At 33.3% G+C, this 20,809-nt stretch overlaps 1 protein-coding gene across 35 annotated transcripts in view; it reads left to right on the plus strand.

Annotated features, from left to right (window-relative positions):
• PTPRD (protein tyrosine phosphatase receptor type D) overlaps positions 1-20,809 on the plus strand; it is a 2,309,829-nt gene that overhangs the window by 267,169 nt on the left and 2,021,851 nt on the right. For 34 of the 35 annotated variants that reach the window (XM_054658683.2, XM_054658684.2, XM_054658676.2 and 31 more), the window contains exon 2: positions 902-956. The exons of the other annotated variant lie outside the window; for it this stretch is intronic. The gene's annotated coding sequence lies outside the window, so the exon portion shown is untranslated. The remainder of the gene's footprint in view (positions 1-901; positions 957-20,809) is intronic. 35 annotated transcript variants of the gene reach the window in all.

Consider the following 20,809-nt stretch of genomic DNA (forward strand, 5'->3'; position numbering starts at 1 on the left):
GCTAAGATTGCTTAACACTCTATGCTGAGTTATATTAACAATACATATGGAGCTACATAAAAGGAGAGGGGAAAAAAGAATTAATATTACTTAGGAACTCAATATGAGCTGGTGCTTTCTATATCAAATATCCTTTAATAATAACAAAACAAACAAATGAAAAGAAGACCAATATTGCTATTTTCATTTTACAGACAAGCAGCAGTTTAGAGAGGTTTTGTAAATAGCCCAGAACTATAATGTTACAATGTTAAAACCATCTATCAGACTCTGAAGCCACATGTTTCATTTCTTACATGATTTCTTGCATAATTTTTGCACACTGACCATTCTACAATACTGTGGCCATCTTGACACATGCTTAACAATATTGAAAGTATGAAGACATAACTCATCCATATGAATTTGCACCCAATATTATCTTTAAAACACAAAACATTAATGTCTGATCACTCTAATTTGTTTGCTATATTATCTTTTATGAGCCACATTTTTTTCTTTATTCAATCATTAAAGTTGTATAATTTCACTTTATAATTTTCAGCTAATTAGACAATGTACTCAGCCCAATTCTTGGAGCTTCAAAGGCTATTTTTCTTTAGGTAATACTCAGTGATTATAGTGGCCTAGCGTTTGGCATTTCTTGTATGTACTTTCTGAGTAAGCCTTAGTAACGGATTAACTGTTACAATTTTTCATGAATCTGCTGTTAACCATGGACTAGATTTATACCGAAAGTTGGAGGTCCTAGATTTTCTCCTTGTATTATTCAGAACAACTCTGCTTTTAATGCTTTCAGTTTTTGTACGTCCATACAATTTTATTCACAGAATGAAGAAACCAATACTTTTAAAAATTAATGTAAAATAATGGATCTAGCCCAATGTCCTCATTTTTGCAGGTGAAGAAGTGAAGAATCAAGGAAGTAAAGGACCTGTCTCAAAGTCACACAACTAGTAAGTAATATCTGTGAACTAGAAATAGATAATAAGAAACTGAATTCTATCCATTGCATAATAATAGCTTCTCATTTGAGAAATAATATTTAAAACATGAAACCATGTTCTTATCCCTGCTTAGATCACATATGGTCAGTGCACTAATGGTGTGCCACCTGGATTTAGTCTTGCTATACACTTTGGAGAAATCTTCAAAGTGAATTATGGAATCTTCTGACAGTATTGCTCATGAGATGTTGGCATCCATTTGAGGACTTTCCATGTCCTAGATTCTTAATGTGAATCATCTTATTTAATCCTCACAAAAATATTGTAAGAAAAATGGTTTTATTTCTGTTGTAGAAAGAAATTAAGGCTGTAGGATGGTTGGTAGTTTATCCAAATATGTAGGGCTATTTAATATCTGAGCTAGTTTTTAATTCTCAATATTTCTGACTTTGAAGAAATATTTGGCATCATACAATTTTGTACTTAAACCAAAAAAAAAAAAAAAAAAAAAAAAAACAAAAAGAGACCAATACAAATAGTATATAATCTCACACTGGTGTGATATAGCCAGCTGTGTGATACAGTGCATAGTTCAAGGTGCTAAGAGAAAACTAAATCGTGAAAGATCCACTTGGGTTGACCCTGTATATGCTGTAAACATTGGTATGCTTTTGCTATTGACTCCCAGCTAGCAATTCTTTGAAAACTGGTCGCTATGAGAACATTACATATAATGATATTTGCAAACATGGGGAAAAACATTGACAACACATGTACATAACCGTATCACAGGTAGACTTTGAGAACTTGTCCAGATAATGTGGAATGAGCATTTAGAAGACAGAGGCTACTTTAACTCTTGTAGTATGAAATAATTATTGAAAAAGTAATTAGCATTTTTTTGGATGAGATGTATTTATGTGGAGTTATATAAAATCATTTTCTTTAGAGAGGAGAGTATGAACAGAAACCTGAAGGTGGAAATAAATAGGGATATATTGTCAATATGGCATATGCTAAATCAAAGAATATAGTTATGAAGAATAAGGTGTTATTTCAGAAGGTTGGAGTGGGATTTGTTGATGGAAGCTTTTGAAGCTCAATTTTCAAAATTATATTTTTACTTTATAAACACGGAGATATTGAAGGTGTTGTTTTGTTATTATTGTTGTTTGTTGGTTCTAATCTGTACATTGCTATCATCAGAGCAATGTGGGGAGTGAAAAAATAATGAGACCAAGGTTTCCTGTTAATCTCTTAAAGATAACAGGACTTCTCCCCACACCATTAGCTGTAATCACCCAGGTTTCTATAGCAACTTTGAGGAGGTGCCAATATCCATTTTCATCCCAAATGCCCTTTTCTTCATAAATATTGGTAGAATGAATAAATTCCCTTTCTATCTTGCCGATCCATCTTGAAAATCCCTGTCAAGTAAGGGAGAGAATAGATATCATGATAGCTTTTTATTATCCTGGAATCTTATTTCTTCCAAGATAAGAAGTCTTTCAGAGTGAAAATGCTTTTTGTGCTTTGAAGATTCCTGTTTACCTTAAATTTGCACTTCAGATGAAGGGAAGGAAAAGTAAGGGATGCTTACTTTTCTCTTGAAGAGCAAAACAAACAGGAAGAAGGTGTGTTATTCTAAAGCATTTTGATTGTATAACAAAAGAACAACAATGAAAAAGCCTTTATGCAAATTAAGACTGATTTAGTTCCTAAAATGTCAACTGCATGGTTGTAACACTTATAGAAGAAAGTGGTCTGAAAGTTTTCTGCCCTAATGTTAGATGACCAATATCAACTTCTCTCCTAATGAGGATTCCTTTTTAATCTTCAGGACTCTCCTCATTTTACAAACCTTCTTCCAGGACTTATATGTATCCACTAATAAAGCTAAACAATACCACCTGGATACTCTGCTGCTTATTATCTATGATCTTGCAAGTAATGACAGCTGAACTCTGAACAATTTACTTTGTTCTTGCTCAGTTGAATTTATATCCATGAATCTTTCTTCTGTGTTGGAATTTTTTTTTTGTCTACATTATATTTATGACCCCAGGTCCTCTTTAGCAATGTACTCTATTTAATTTATATTCATTTATCCTATAAGCTATATATCTGCTAAGCTTATCCATTCTATATTGAATCTCTCCTCGCTTTCTTAGAGAAAAATATGTATTTTTTTCTCCTGTTCCAAACATGGGCTATCTCTCTCAAAAGCAATGCCTTTGCCATTAGAGTTCTTTTTGCTAAGTCAATACATATTAACAGTTTTGAGCTTCTAAGAAAGCAGCACTTTGATGTAGGAGCTATTCAAGTAAATTCTATATATAAGGTTTGACATTTCCTTTAGCCAGGTATTTGCAATAAAAAAATGAGTACAGTTTGGGGTGGGAAAGAAAGATAACACTACACCTTTATCTATAGATGTGATAAAAGTCAAAATAGGCCAACCTTGTGGGGTTTTGGTATGAACACTGAATACCCACAGTATGTGCTGGGCACACAAAAAATTATTTGTTGAATGCATTATTGGCTTGTAACTGACAGGTCTTTTGTCAGTTTCATTTGTCTGTGTGTGGAAGGACTATCAGTTGAAAGTTATATTGGTATGGATAGAAATCGAGCATTAAATTTCAGGCAACTGTCTCAAGAATCAGTCCTCTGCTTGCTAGAATGTTACTCATTAGCAGAAAAGGTGAGACTGTGCAGGCACTGAGCTATAGCACTTACTATACATGACTCCTGGTAGCCAATTGTGCTGAGAACTGGCAATGAACATGGTTTCTCAGCACTGTTTCCTTACATAACTTTGATACTGCTAGCAAGACCCAGTGGTATTCCATATATAATCTTTTTATGCATTTTCAGTTGGTCTTTGGACTCAAAATAGAATGAAGCTCATATGATAGGAATAAACTTACTTCATGACTCTTTAATACCTGATATGGAGAAATGAGTGAAAAAGTTTGCGTTTTTCCCAACAAGATAAATTTAAAAAAATTTTATATTAGGAAAGTGTTAAGAAAATGCAATTGCTGAAAACATATTTTAACATAAAAGATATAATATGGGAAACAGCTTGGCAAGGAGATCAAAAGCATGGATTCTGAAAAAAATGTTATACGGGTAAAATTGTGGGTTCCACCGTTTGCTGTTTGTATAATCTTGAAGAAGTTTTCAAATGTTTCTGAGCCTCAGTTCCCGCACCTGTAAAAATGTCTACCTCATAGACTGGCTCTAAGTGTTAAATAAGTTAATGCAGGTAAAGTTCCTGACACATAAGTATAAATAAGATTTAGTTTTGAGTGTTACAAAAGAGTTTTATGACTTAAGCATTATTTTAATTACATATAAAACTGTTGGTTTTTTTAAATTCCCAAATCGCAAAGGAAAAAAATGCATGAGTGAATATACAAAATATTGTTTTGTATTAAAGTTTGTTAGAGCACAACCTCCATATGTTAAAATGTTATGCATTTCTTTAGGACCTATTAAACTATACTATCTCTGTTTTGTTCACATAAATTTCCTGTTCAGATGCATGAAAAGTGGAGAGATAGATATGATTCTTTGAAACTATATCTAAATCCATTTGGTATAAATCATTAGGAAGAGCAAAATGTGCTACGTTGAATAGCATATCTGTATCTTGTATCTATATATACATGTATACTCACCCTTTAACATTTTGTTTGGAATTTATTATAAAATGTGTACATATATGATAATGAGGGGGAAAATTCTGTTTCATAAATGGTGTTTGCAAAAGTGATTTAAAGTAATTTAATACAATATTTTCCACACATTTAATAAACCAAAATTGGGCCACTCGATTTTAGAACTATAAAGTTGAAAAGGAAAGTTTTTGTTGTTTTTTTGTTTTGTTTTTTTTAGAAATTAAATAAGCAAGGTTGTGTAGATGCCAATATTTGCTGAAGTTGCTGCAGTCGCAAACCAACTCACCTTGTCTAGTTTGTCAGATGGCTCCTTGACTATGACCTTGAATGGATATTCTCCATTCAGAATTTCCTGGGCTATTTATTTCTTCATTGCACATCTGGAACCATTTCATCTCTGTGTATAGAGAATGACTTTAGTCCCTAAATCCAAATTCCAAAGCTCCAGTTTTCCTTCACAGTCTAGTTCTAGTAGTATTTTCCAGATTTCATTACTGGTCTAATATCCTAGTCCCTGTGTCCCCTTAATATTTTGTTTTAGATGTAGCTCTTTATAGTTCCTGCCTATTGTTATTTCTCAACTTTTTTGTCTCCCCTCCTCGATTTTTTTTATTCATTCTTTTTATCTTCAACCTTCCAACCATCTAGGACAGACATAAATATTACCTAGACCTGATATTCTTGGCTACTGGAGATTTTATCATGAGTGGAAGTTGGATTTTGTCAAATCCCTTTTCTGGATCTGTTGGTATTGTTATGTTATTTTCTGATTTATTCTATGCTTGCTAATCCTGGCTCTTTTCATATTATTTTTTATTTGTGACTGAATTTTGGCAAATTCAAAATAGGCAAAATTATGTGAACCATTTTCTGGCCCACAAAAAACTCCCACCCATAATCCTCATGCTCGTTTCCTTCTGGTAGTCACTTTGGGAGCCGCACAAAACTGGTATTCTCCTTCTGCTTACTAATTCTCTTCCACCCAAATTCTGAGATTCAGCCTTTCTGAATCTCAGATAAGTCTTTCACTTATTTAGTATTCTTTCACTTATTTTAGTATTCACTTTTTAAAAAAGACTTAAAATAAGTCTTTCACTTATTTTAGTATTCACATTTATTAATTAGAAGCATACCATATCAATATCAATAAAGCTACTAGAAACATCTGTATGAAGTTTTTCTGTGTGAACATAAGTTTTCAACTCCGTGGGGTATATACCAAAGAGCACAATTGCTGGATTAGGTGGCAAAAACCTGTTTAGTTTTGTAAGAAACTGCCAAACTCTCTTCCAAACTGGATGTGCCATTTGCACTCCCACCAGCAATGAGTGAGGGTTCCTGTTGTTCCACATCCTTGACAGCATTTAGTATTTTCGGTATTCTGGATTTTGGCCATTCTAATAAGTACGTACTGATATCTCTATGTTGTTTTAAGTTGCTTTTCCCTGATGACATGGTGAGCATCTTTTCACATGCTTATTTGCCGTGTGTATATATTCTTTGGTGAAATGCCTGTTAATGTTTTTGGCCCATTTTTTAATGAAGTTGTTTGTTTCTTATTGTTTAGTTTTAGTTGTTCTTGGTATATTTTAGATAACATTCCTTTGTCAGATATCTCTTTTACAAATATTTTCTTACAGTCACTGGCTTGTCTTTTCATTCTCTTGACAGTGTCTTTTTTCAGCTGGAATTTTTTATTTTAACTAATTCCAGTTTATCATTTATTTATTTCATGGATTATGCCTTTGTTGTTCTATCTAATGTCATCATCAAACCCAAGATCATCTACATTTTCTTCTATGTTATCTTGTAAGAGTTTCATAGTTTTGGCTCTTACACTTGGGTCTGTGATATGTTTTGAGTTAACTTTTGTTAAGGGTGCAAGATTTGTGAGTAGATTCATTTTTTCATTTGTTTTTGCATAATAATGTCTATTTGTACCAGGCACCGTTTGTTGGAAAGGTGATCTTTTATCCATTGTTTTGCAATTGTTTCTTTGTGAAAGATCAGTTGACTATGTTTATGTGAGTCTGTTTCTAGGTGCTCTTTCTGTTCCATTGATCTTTTTATCTGTTATTTTGCCAGTACCACACAATCTTGAGTACTGTGGCTTTATATTAAGTCTTGAGGTCAGGTAGTGTCAGTCCTGGACTTTGTTCTTCTCCTTCTATATTGGCTTGGCTATTCTGGGTTTTTGCTTCTACATATTAGCTTAACAATCAGTTTGTCAATATCCAAAATATAACTGGCTGGGGTTTTGATTGGGATTGCATTACATATTTACATTAATTTGGGAAGAACTGTTATGTTGACATTGAGTCCTCTTGTTCTTGAACATGGAGTATTTCTCCATTTACTTAGATTTTTAATTTCTTTCATCAGAGTTTCATAGTTTGTATCATGTATATCACATACATATTTTGTTAGATTCATGCCAAAGTATTTCATTTTCTTGGGCACTAATGTAAATAATATTGTATTTTTAGTTTCAAATTCCACTTGTTAATTGCTGGTGGTTAAGACAGTGATTGACTTATCACTGTCAATCAAAGAAAAAGTGACTTTTCTTTATTGACCTTGTGTGCTGAATCCTTGCTATAATGGCCGATTAGTTCCATGAGATTTTTGTTGTTGTTGTTGTTGTTGTTGTTGTTTTGGATTTCCTGCATAGGTGATCTTGTCATCCGCAAGCAAAGACGGTTTCATTTCTTCATTCTCAAACAAAGTAAATTGATTTCCTTTTCTTGTAATATTATCTATGATTTCCAGTATATTGTTTGAAATGAATATTGAGAGGGAATATCGTTGCTTTATTCCTGATCTTAGAAAGAAAGCCTCGAGCTTCTCACTAATGTGATGTTTTCAGTATGTTATATTTTTTGGTGGTGGGGGGTGGGATAGATATTTTTTACCAAGTTGAGGAAGTTCCCTTCTATTCCTCGTTTACTGAGAGATTTTATCATGAGTGGAAGTTGGATTTTGTCAAATCCTTCTTCTGGATCTATTGGTATTATTATGTTATTTTCTGATTTATTCTATTAATGTGATAAAGAAAAGTCACCTTTTAACATTTGATATAACATATAGGTATATTTGCCTATTATCTTATAACCTTTTTTCAGAGTCTTCTTTGTTAACTAAGTTGAAGAATTATTTTCAGGCCTTCCCCTATCTTTAGTATATTGTGCATACTTACTTTATACACAATACTTAGCTTCAGCACCTGGTCATTGATATCATAATATTTTATATACTAACCATATTCTTTCCACTATATATACTTGCTGGTTTAGAAATTAAGTATTTCATTTTTTATGTTGAGAAGAAAAATGAGGAAAACTTGGGTCAACTTTAATATTATTTCTATAACATTTTGCAGAATGAGGGAAATTTTCTTCAACAACAGAAAGTATAAATGTTCTTGTATTTAATTTATTAGTTCAAATATTGAGAAGGTAGCAAGTCTCAGTCAAGTGCATAGATGCAGGAGCTAATTCCACAACAATCCTAGAGACCTAGGCAGACAAAACCTAAAATGTACAGGAGAAGAAATAAGACTTTTCTAACAGCACTGTGCTTCTTTAGTTTTAGTAACATCTTTGCAAGAATCAAATAAACTCTTCGTAGATATCCTGGTGTATGCCATGGAAATAGCAGACCTTAATTAACTGGGCTGAGTTTAAAATTCCTTGCTAAGATTTTACCTTTTTAAATGGAAGTAAATATTGTCTTTCTTCTAGCCTTTCCATATTCTCAAACCCCTCAAAAATGAAATTAGAAAACAGCAGATTCCACTTCTTCAGGGCAGCCAATTAAATGGCTGAGGGTATCTGTTTCTGTGTCGTTTTCAGAAACAATTTTATCATTAAATCGCTGAAATTGTAGTGTCAGCAGGAAATAGAGAAAATAGCTGCCAAAGGAAGAAAAAAATATGAACGGTACAGCTACTTTGATGTCTTCCTGCCCTCCTTTCCAGTGTCTAGTGCTGAACAAGCTATAAACAAAATGCGAGGGACCAAAGGCTCCTGTGGTTGTTGCTGGGTGACTTCAACCCCCATTTCAGGGAGATCTGCTTACTGAATTTTCTGCTCCCACGTGACGCCTTAGGCAAACTGCACTAATCGGAGTCTCAGAACACAACTCTTACTTCCATGCCTCTGTTTCTCTCCACTTACTGTTCACTCACTGAATATCCTCACTTCGTATTTTACAGAAATCAATCACTTATTCATTCAGCAAATACCTATTGAAGTCCTACCTTGTGTCAGGCATGATTCAAGCTGTTAAGATACATCCATGATCAAAGCAGATTAAAAAATATCTTTCTTTGAGGAGTTTACTTGAAGGCGGTAGCAACAAACATTACGTTATATACATAATAAATATTACAATTGTATGTTAAAAGGTGATCAGTAGAGCTTGGAAAGGGAAATCAAAAGTTAGGGGGCTGCATGTTTTAATCAGGTGGTTAGAGATTGGGGACAAAGCGTTTTGCTTAAACTGTCCTGAGAGGCTCATGACATAGTGGTTAAAAGCACAGACTCTTTCACCGGACTGCAAGAGTTCAGAATGCAGCTCTGTTGTTTATTAATTGTGTGACCTTGAAAAACTTACTTTATTTTTTCAGGTCTCGGTTTTCTCATTCATAAAGTGAGGTTAGTATTAGTACCTACTGAGTTTTATTTTACGTATAGGATTTAGAACATGGGGTGTAGGTAGTATACATTATATGCTGCATGTAGTATGTCATACTATGTGAATTCCCTCAATATTATTTTCTAAAAAGGGTGTACACTTCAATTTAGAGACATATGGGTTCGAAACTCAAAGATGTTTTTTTCTCTCCTCACTAATCTGAACCTCAGTTGTATGATCAGGGAAGTGAAGATAACTCCTACTGCTGAAAGCTGTTTTGAGGATTAGAAGAAAGTTCATTTATATATCGGTAGGAGATCCTTGCTGAATGTCATGCCTCTTTGCTCTCCTCTTCGAAACCCTGTTGAAATTCTTCATAGTCTTCTTATATTATCTCAGCTGGTGAAACATTTTTAGACTCCTGACATCTCTCATGGTATTTATTGTATATTAACTTCTGCAATATTATAGTTTCTTCCTTCTAAGACATTATGGATGATTAGAAGCCATTGTTGATTTAATAGCAAATTTTCAAGGGAAAAGAAGAAACACTTTCACATGAAATGCATCCATCAGTATATGATGTGCCCTGATTTTAAAACAATTTAAATGTAAAAAATAAATGCATTATAGAATCAAGGAAATGTGTTAGTTTCTGTTTGCATGTCTTATTGCTGCTAGTGTGTGATTAACTACTCAGAAAAACTGTGATTCGATATATCCTTCTCCTTGCTTAATCCCCTGCCCTGAACATTGAGATAACTCAGTAAATATTTCCTAGATGATTTAATGAATGACCACATAACTTATTGAATAAAATAACTTATTTAAATTTATACAAAAATGCCAACTGAAAGTGATCATGAGTTTTTATCTAAGAGGTATTTTTTCATCTAAAATTGCATAAAAATAAGTAAGGACACAGTAAATTTTTAGATATCAATATGCATGACAAAATTTCAAACAGTTTGTTTCTAATAGGTAGGGAGTCTTTTTGGTGGCAAGTTTTAAAAACTCAATTTGGACTAACAAGCAAAAATGGGGAATTTCCTCTAAGCCCACAGGATTCTAGAAGCACAGTGTATAACACAAGAGCAGGAAAGCAGATGCAACCCTGACTGCTCCACTTTCAGCACCAAATTCTTTATGAACCATCTCTTACTATTTAACTAAGTACTTCAAGACTAGTTAAAACACAAAAAAACTGTGAATCAGGGAATTCAGACAGGGAATGGGGAAATGCTTTGCCTGTGCTCCACAGTGTCTGGGCTTTCAGATGGAAGGCTTAATTGCTGGCTTCTCTTCAGTCTGCACTGACAGCCTCCTTCAAGCTAGACAAGCTTCTATTAATAGTCTTCTCAATGCCCTTTTAGCTTCCTCGTACTGCAGGGGCCCAAAGCCATGGCCAGATGGTTTTGCTGCTCCAAACCATGCTGTTTTTATTGCAGTAGCACTCGTCTTCCAAACCAGTATCTGCGTTAGGCAGTATTTGGTGAGAAGCAGGATCACTATGATGATACAAACTATGGCATTTATTATAGGGCTTAGATCTTACGGAATTGTGAGAGTTGATGGAGTAGTTTGCAGAAGGCATCTGCATCTGGTGTTAGTTTGCAGAAGGCATCTGCATCTGGTGTTGAGAGTGACATTGCTGTAAGTCAGCTGAACCATTAGGAAGGAAGAATGATTGTGAAGTAGAGGAGAACAAGGACAAAACTGAAATCCACAAGGATGAACTGGGACCCATAAAGATAAACTGGAATTCTTGTATGTTTCTCACCACCACCAATATTGATAGTATAGATGACCTGCAAGAGAAGTTGGCTAACTTTACCAGTGAGCCACACATGCACTTGATGCAAACTTGAGAAGTATGAGAAGGAGAATCAAAGGAGCTTAAGGGGTTACATGGCTTTTTGCTGCCTTCTGCCTATATTAAGTCAGCAGTAGGCCAGGGATACATGCAAGCTGCTCCTGAGCCTAACAGCCTACATCCACCTTTGGAGAGTAAACATTACTACCACTTCTCTACTTACAAAATCGTGTGCAAATTTCTCTTGTGGCCAAATCTTAAAACCATTTAGGGAATGAATTTATAGAAAATGTAGTTCCAGTTTAGTTAAGGTGATGCAATAAAATATAGCACAAGCAGTATGCATCGAGAAACTTTAAAATATTGATATCCTTTGATTATAAGCTTTTGAAGTTTTAGAAACCAAATATGGAAAAAGGAACAAAAAATGTGTCGGGGGAAGATTGTAATAAACATAGAAGATTCCTACGTTATAATAACCCACAGTCAGGAATGCAAATCTGCCCAGGAATTGGTCTCTGTGAGAATTTGCAACTTGCCTTTAATCTCTGTTCTTTGTTACTGCTACTCTTTGTATATCTGTTTTATTTTTCCTCTAACACCAGACATGGTTCCTCTGTACACTCAATCCAGATGTTGGAATACACCATCATTAGCTATTGGGATTTACAAAGTACAACCACACAGAGCAGAGTAAGGTCAATCTCATAGTGCCAGTTAAAATTTCTTAGAAAAGTATTTAAGTTTACTGTGACAGAGGGCAGGTTCTTGTTATACAAATTGTCAGTTACCTCCTCAGAAACAAGAAAAGCACAATTTTCAGAAAAAAAGTACAGGAATATAGTTCTATAGATGTCTACGAGAGTCCAACTTTTTTTCCTAATCCAGTGATTTTACATTTCAAATATCTATAAAAGATTTTTCTGTATTATTTAAAATATAAAGAAATGTAGAAAATGTGAATCTTCAGTAGCAACTTAAGTAATTTTTTATACATGACAGACTATGCCATGTGCATCAAAATGGTTATGCAATTTTAAATGGTAGAAACATGTATATAATATCACATGAAATAGAAAAACATACAAAATGGCATATGTAGTATGAACTCAATATTGTGAAAGAATATCACTGTAGTAAGTCAGTAAAGTTGTGTGCATGTTGTAAGATTATAGGTGTCATTATTTCACACGTTCTATTTTTCCAGCCTTCATGTAAGAAAAGTATAGTTGTATCTTTTTAAAAGCAAGTATTTGTATAAAATGGCTTAACCACAAGACATTAAGCATGTGATGTACTGATTAAGTTGTTTCTAATCAAAAGCCAAGAGAGACAGACAGACCATTTGATTACCCATCAGAAGTGCAAGTAGAAAAAATATTCATGAACAGACTTCATGATTTTACATGCTATCCAATGACATGACAAATAACCAGCTGAAAACATACAATAACTTTTTAAGTTTTATTTTAAAATAGTATTACTACTCTTAAATCCCTTAGAACATGCACATTAAAAGATATATTTTAATTCCCAGTTCGCTTTCTTGAAATAAGTCATGTATTGCCCAAATGGCAAAGAGGGCAATGACAAATAAAACAAAATGTAACCCAGGCAAACAAAAAGCAACCAGTGTGTTTGGGATTTATTGTCAAATGATATAAATTGCACAATGATAAGTTAAGAACTTATCATTGAATATTTTGGAATATTAAAAAGAATATACGGGAAAGATAAAACCACACTTCATAGGCAACTCCCATATTCAACAGAAAAACAACTATAATTTCCAATGTATTCAGCTGGTGTTCCAAATTCATTATTTGGAAAATAGTAGTGAGATTAGTAAAATAAAGCTCAGTTATATCATCAAAAAGCAAGATTCTGACACCGAAGAGCTGATACAGTGTATATTTTGCACAGTGTAGCCATATCTGGAGAAGGTACAAACAATCTCAGGCCATGTTAACAAAGGCGCAAAAGAACTGGGCTAGTCAGAGATCTTCCATCGAAATGACATTTTCTCCTATCAGAGATGGAAGTGAGCAAGATGCCATAAAACCAAAAGGAATTAGTTTCTGATTCTAAAGTTCCAATGAGTTGGACTTCTGTCTTCATGTTTCCTCTATTTCTACCATTAATTAAGAAATTATTCTTTTGCTGCATAGAGATGAATTCCTTCCCATCTGAAGGCCTGAACTTATGGAACGTATAATCAAGTATTTTCTCTTGGTGCATAACATTCTTAAGGTTTACCTCCAGCAAGTCATTCAAAGTCTCAGGAAAACTCTTTACAATAGCTATGTTGAATCGATTTCTGGAGATAAAGTGACTTTGTTTCTCCATGTGTTTGTTTAAGTTGCTAACAAGTTCCTATGGGCAAAAAGAAGTTTGTAGGGGTGTGCAATGCACATTTAAAAAAATGATTTCTATACTCTCAAATCTTGAAAAACCATAAAAAGCTGCTCTTACTTTTTAAGTCAAGAGCACCCCAGAAACCCCCCTACCGGTTTTACAGTCTCCTGTGCAAATGTATTTTCAAGTACCAGGTGTAATTCAGTAGACATGATCATGAAAAATAAGAAAATGAAAAACTTAATCTGTGTCTCTGAGCTACTAAGAAAATAAGAAAAATAAGAAAATAAAAAACTTAATCTGTGTATCTGAGCTACTAAGAGTGTATTACAGTATATGTAAATCACTGATAAAAAGAATGGCTCTCAACCTTCCTTAGGATTTCTAAATTTTTTCTGATCTGTATAGGGCCAACTGAATCAAAGTTTTTTTTTGTTTGTTTAGTGTTGTTTTGCTTTAAAGATGGAAGATCATCTACAGGGGCAGGAAGCTTACAACATGAAATATATAATTATTATCTCTTTATTTTATAACCCAACCTATAGACAGGATAATTTTTATAATAAAAACTCCGGAAATTTTAACTGCAATGTACAATTGCAAGGACCCAAGTCTAGTTCTTTCAAACAGGTATCAAAGAGTAGACCTGGGTTCTTCAGGAGCCCTGGAACTACCAGACAGCCCTGACAGGTGACCTTCTCAACAAGTTTGGCATTGGTTTGAGTTCTAGAAATTCTTGTCCTGATGTAAATGACTGGAAAATGAGTATTCACTTTTTTGTACTTTCTTCCTCAGGAGGTTTGGAAAGGGGAAAAACATAGTTTCAAATAGTACTTCTTGTAAATCCAAGGTTTTGCCACTGAAATGCATTTCTTTTCCTTCAAACTTGTCCAAGAAATGTTTTAATATATATTTAATTTATGCAAGAGCTCTAGATTTTGTTATGTTTCTCCAGGAAATGGTTTCCAAACCCAATGATATAATATAGAATATTCTAGAGATGGGTGAAAAATTGGTAGTTATTTTCATTAAACCTCTCTGGTACACACACACGTGAGACCTTACAATAATTCCTTTAATTAGCAATTATTGAGAAGTGATAGAGAATAGTATGTGGAAACACATACATTTTATGATCAATTTATCTCAAATACTTATGTTAGCTCAACAAACGATAAATGATCTGGTCATTTCTATTAGATAAATCAACTGCCATGAGAGTAAGTATTTTATTTAGGGTTCGTATTAGCTCTAAATAAAATTGATTGTCTTCTTTTTCATTTCCTGCTGAACTGCAAGATTTACAGAATAGTATGCTATCATATATATATATACATATATGTGCACAAATGCACACACTATATATCTGTAATTTATTTATATATGTAACGTACATGATATATATGCATGTTTAATGTCTTCAGTGCCTCGTAATTGTCTAGTAGAGAGTCAGTTAATTTATCATTCAAACAAATTAAACAACCACAAAAAAGATTGTTGGAACATAGATTGTCAGGTGTGCAGATGTTTCCTATCAAAGTGTTCACTGAAGTTTTTGTTCTCATAGTTCTATTGTATTCCAAATAAATTTTAGGTTCAAAGAATGCACATTGCCTTAAAGAGCTTGTCTTATTGATATCTCATGATCATAAATAGAAAATTGTCAAAGTACATTTTAAAAGTTAAAAAAATAAACAAACTGGTAGAGAGCCCCTTTTCCTATTTAGAAATATTATAATATACAAAAACACATAAATGTTTATGTAAAATGGATGAAAGAGGCATTTTCTGAGAGTAGGATTTATAGATGCTTTTCCTCATGCTTCACATTTTCAAAAATGTAAAAGCAATACTTTTTGATAATTTCAAATATTATTTTCATAATTAATATTCAATAAAACCAAAATGTGAAGCAATTTGAAAGTAAAAAATGGGTGTAAAAACAATTTATCTATAATGGACCAGAGATTTAACAACAACAACAACAAACAAATAAATATTCAACTTTTTGGCTTTGGCTCATTAGCATATTTCATAATATCTAACTAATTTCTGTTATTTTTCTATCAAAATTCTGTACTATAAGGTACTTTAAACTTTGTTTAGTTAATAAATCAATGTGTTCACACAAAGAATATCAAAGTAATGGCTTAAAAATATAATACACATAGCCTTCTGTGTATAGTCAGATTACTAAAATGACCACATCAGTTTAGAGGAACTCTTTTTTGGACATTAGCATTTTACCTGAATTATGTGGTAGCCTTTTATTAAAGAACACAAAAATTGCCCAGTCTAGCTACTAGCTTTTCTTATTAAAACTAAAATTTTTTTGAAAATTGTCCAATCAAATATGGTAGATTGTTTTTTAGTTTTGTTTGGTTTTTAGCTTAGCAGAAGTGAATATATTTATATAAAAAAGAAAATATATATTTACCTTACAATTAATCAGTGGATCAAAATCTCGGTTTGGACAAACATATCTTTTTAGATACTTGCTCAGATATATTTCTCAATGTGAAAACAAAATGATCTGAAAGCAGTTTCTGTTTGTTACGTAAAAAATTATTACATTGGGGTGTAAATTTTATATTCACTTTTGTCAGTTAAACTAATGAAAAATTATCCTTATTCTTTTATAAAATTGTTACTATACATCTATACTCTATCCAAAATCAATTTTTAACCCAGGCAAAATTCTTCCTTTAGTCATTATTTTGAAAAATCAGGCATCAATTAACTAATTATTGAACATGATATGTATCTTACAGGTTAAACAAATTTAATCAGCCTGGAGTTTGGTTGTTTTGAAAGGTGTAGCTATTGTTTGGTATGTTCAAACAATTAAACATTCTTAATGCCTCATGACTTCTCTTTTATTTCCTTATAATAAAGCTTTTAAAGTATCAAAAAATCAGCAAACTTAAAAATAAATCAGAGACATTGTTTAGCAGTTTGCAATTCCTCATTATTACTTTCTCTTTCCTTGTAATTAAGAGAGTAAACCTAACTTAGTGTTAATTGTTTATAAAGACAGTAGGGTTAAAATTGCATGTAATATTAAAAATAGTTTGTAGTAGTGTGTATTTGCTCAGAATTCATCTTCCCCAAAAAACAAAAAGAGATATGGCCAGAATGGGGATTTAAGTGCTGCCTCAGTAGAACATTAAAACGTTTTTAAAATTGTCTACTGTATAACTAGGCCTTGTATCTCAACATGTGGCCAGCATAACAATAGTAGCAGCATTTCCTGTGTGCTTGTCAGGAATTCAGAGTCTTAGGCCCACCTCACACTTAGTGAAACAGAATCTGCCTTTTAACAAGACCCCCAAATTATTTGTTGGAACTTAAGGTTTGATAAACACTCTTCTAGAATACTTGTCTCCATTTTACACTGAGTAGTAGATTGGGGAGGAGGTGAAACCTAGAGCCACCTGGACCTGAGTACCAGCTTTAACATATACTAGGGAAATATCATGTTGTTTAACAATAACAACTTAAAAAATGTATTATGGCCCTCATTTAAATAAAGTATAGGAAAGTACATTATATATTGATTAAGATGGTATGTGTGTTGGTAAAATTTGAAATTTTGATTTGCTTTGTTGACTTATACATTTGATTGTTAAATTAGTTCCAAAACTTTGAGAACATGTAGAGATTTCTGATAGCAAATCTTATAGTAAGTGAGGTATCATTATTGATAGAGTATTTCAAAAGCTTGGAATAGAGGTTATGTTTTCAAAATCTAATAATGGTTATACAAAAAGACTGAGTGTTTCTTTGAAGGCGGGGTGATCAATAGGAATACCCTAGATCACAGCAGATTCTATCAGAAAATGTGCTGCATTTGGTGAAATATAGGGATCTTGGAACGCATATGAAGCCATTGAAGGAGTGCCATCTGACTTCACAGTCGGATCAGCTCAATCAACTCTGGAATCAGTGGAGAGACTGACGTCTCAGGCAACTACTATGCATATCCTTTTAATAATATTGATACTAACAATATTATCCATCTACTTTTTGGCCATATAACTTGTCTTTGAATTTCATTCTTGCTATGAAGTCATACCGACTTGTCATCAATTATTTCTGCATCAATAATGAATAAAATTTTCTAAACCCTGTGTGTTAAAAATCTTCATTCAAACTACTACCAAGGAGATATTATAAGGTATTATTAATATCTGCATTGATACTATTTGTTTAAAGGTTGGTCTAAGAGAAGGGGTGGGCTATCAAAGTATCTAATAATTGGAATTTATTCTTATAAGGGGTTGCATATTGATCAAGTCCATTTGTGAAAGCTATAGTCCCTCTCTTTAGAGAAGAGCCAATCAATCCTCAGTGTTCTCATACTTTATAATTACAGGAGAGTGAGAGGAGAGACATTATAATTTACAAAGGGTTTGCTTTATTTAAAGAAAGACATGAATCAGTATAGCAACCCATTTTAAATGTTTCCAGGTTCTGCTAACTTAATTCAATGGAAGGCAATTATCCAATTTATTTTTAATTTCTCTTAAAAATTCTCACAAGTGAATTCTCAGAATTTTTTTTCCTTAGAGAGCAAGTGCTCTTCTATTCTGTCCCTCAATAGCTTGTCTTAAAATCATTTTCTGAGTAGCTGTTCTGATCACTTGTAAACTTGGAGGTTATCTCTTCTTTTTGATACAATGTGGAATAAATAATACACTTATTAATATATTATATCCCAATATTAAAAATCTCCAGACAGGAAAGTATGCATAAATCATCTTTCAGCAGACAAAGTTTAAGATTAGAACTAAATAGCAACTGCATATTAAACAGATGACATTTATTATCAATATTAAATTGCCAAATTCAGTCATTCAGTGGACTCTCCTTTCTCTCCATTGATGCCCCTCCATCTTTGCCCAGATGTAGAAAGAGTTGGAGTTACTTTGGGAGGCCGAGGCAGGAGGATCTCTTGAGCCCAGGAGTTTGAGACCAGTCTGAGAAACACAGTGAGACCTTGTCTCTAATAAATACATAAATAAATAAACAAAATTAGCCAGGCATAGTGGATTGCACCTGCAGTCCAAGCTACTTGGATGGCTGAGATGGGAGAATTGTTAGAGGCCAGGAGGCTGAGATTGCTGTGAGGCAAAATCACACCACTGCATTCCAATGGAGTGAGACCCCATCTGAAAAAGAGGAAGGGAATGAGAGGGGAGGGGAGGGGAGGAGAGGGGAGGGGAGGGGAGGAGAGGGGAGGGGAGGGGAGAGAAGGGGAGGAGAGGGGAGGGGAGAGAAGGGAAGGGGAGGGGAGGGGAGGGGAGGGAAGAAGAAAGAAAGAAAGTAAAAGAAAAGAAAGAAAGAAAGAGAAAGAGAAAGAAAATAGAGAGAAAGAATTGATGTATATTTAGGTTTTAACTGAATAGTTAAAATGTTCATTTTTCCTCTTTAAATGTATTTTGAAATAGATTGTTTAGAAGTAGAAGCAATAGTTTCTTCAATAGCTTCTTAGGTAAAATTATGAATCAAATAATTTTGTTGTAATGCTAATTTTAATAGAATCTGTATCTTACCCATAGTTACTTTTATTCCTGAACATTCCCATACATTAGAATTGGTTTTATTCAGACCACTACCCTAGGTAACACAGATCAACATCTTCCTTCCCATTCCCAGATGAGGAGTCCCTCCCTGATGACATCTTGGCACTTGGATTTCTTCACCTTTCCCAGGTCCAAATGTGTTTATTTTAGTCCTTTAAAATGTACTATTTCTTGCTGTCTCTCTGCTAAGTGAACTCTCAGATGCAAAACCAATTGGTACCAATGTGCAAATTGGTTGATGTGATAATTGCCATCTCCCCTCTTTTTGAATATATTTTTGCTTTTTAATTTATTTCTAAATATTTTAACCCAAAGAAAATTACCACAAATGGAAGTGACAAGTATAATAGCAAACTTATATATTAAGGTTTGAGGGAGAAAATTGATTTGGCATTTCTTTATTAAAGTTCAGTTGTAGATGCAAATATATAAGCTAGGCTTGAGTATCCTAAAATCACTGTATATTATAGGTTTGACATATTGTCCCAAGACAACAGAAAAATCCTTAGTTCCTGTGTGAAATAGTCAGATTTGGGGCTAGCATGTAACCTCCTGACTCAGCCTGCAATTGTGTCTTCCTAACATAGCTTATTGTATACTAGCTTTAGCTTGCATTTGTTGTTTTGTGGTTTCCTTCACTTTTATTTTTTTATGCAGTTAAGATGTGCCAATACTGCACCATTTTATCATGTATAATCTTTTTTATGGGTCTGTCATGCATTAAACTGTCTGCAAGATGTTCATATTCATGGTTGTGAAGAGTACATGCTGGTCTTTCACAAGCTGATCAAATATTTAATGGGGGTTTGGTTTGAGCTTGTTGGAAACACTAATGTAATAACCCTCATGCGGATGGTTCAGAGCATAAATTTTCCTCACTCCGTCTTTTGATTTGAATTTATTTTGAAATCCTGGGACATACTCTTCACCATACTACCATTTCTGCCATTATATTTAAGATTTCAGTTACATTAATATGCATCTCTAACTAATAAATCTTCCTTCCTGGCTTTTTTGACACATTCATTTCAAAGTTAAAATGCTTAAGAGAGTAATGCGAATTCTTCTTCCGAAAAAAACTGAAACATTTAACCATGATATTCAGTAATGTTTTTGCAATGATCATTTGAATTTCATAGGAGTCAGCCATTCTAATCAGCTGTTTCTTAATTCTATATATTAATCTACTTGGGTGGCAGTTTCAAACATAAATGTGACCTATATAAATATCATCCCACCATTATTTCTTTTAAATTTTTAATAAACAAATAAAAGAGTTGATTTTGTTTTAATACTTAAAGATTATTTATGTTGCTATCCATTCCACCCCCACTTTTAAAACCCCTTCAAAATCGTTTCATTGCTCTGATATGAAATGAAATCTATACTCAGACAATCAACCACATTCCACTTTGTCTTGTTATTTTTCCAATCTAATCTTGTTTATCTTATCTTCCAAACCATATTAAGCTTCTCTGTTTCTTTGGTCCCCTCAGTTTCTTCTTTATAATTCTGTTTTCTGTTTGTTGCACCTACTACTCATTTTGCATTTACAATTCTTTCCTCAACTCTTCATTTGACCAGTCAATGCCCTTCTCACTCTTCATATTGCAGCTTCAATATTATTTCCTCAGAGATGTTTTCTCTGACTGCAGTGCTAACTCTGCAGTTTCTGTTAGGAGTGTATCAGACACTCTCTTACAGCAGTTCTCATTGTTTTTTTTTCCCCTTTGGAGTAGTTATTATCATTATAAATGATTGCTTAAATAATTATTAGTGTTGCTGAAA

Source organism: Pan troglodytes, chromosome 11 (genome assembly GCF_028858775.2).
Source record: "Pan troglodytes isolate AG18354 chromosome 11, NHGRI_mPanTro3-v2.0_pri, whole genome shotgun sequence".
Taxonomy (NCBI): Eukaryota; Metazoa; Chordata; class Mammalia; order Primates; family Hominidae; genus Pan; species Pan troglodytes.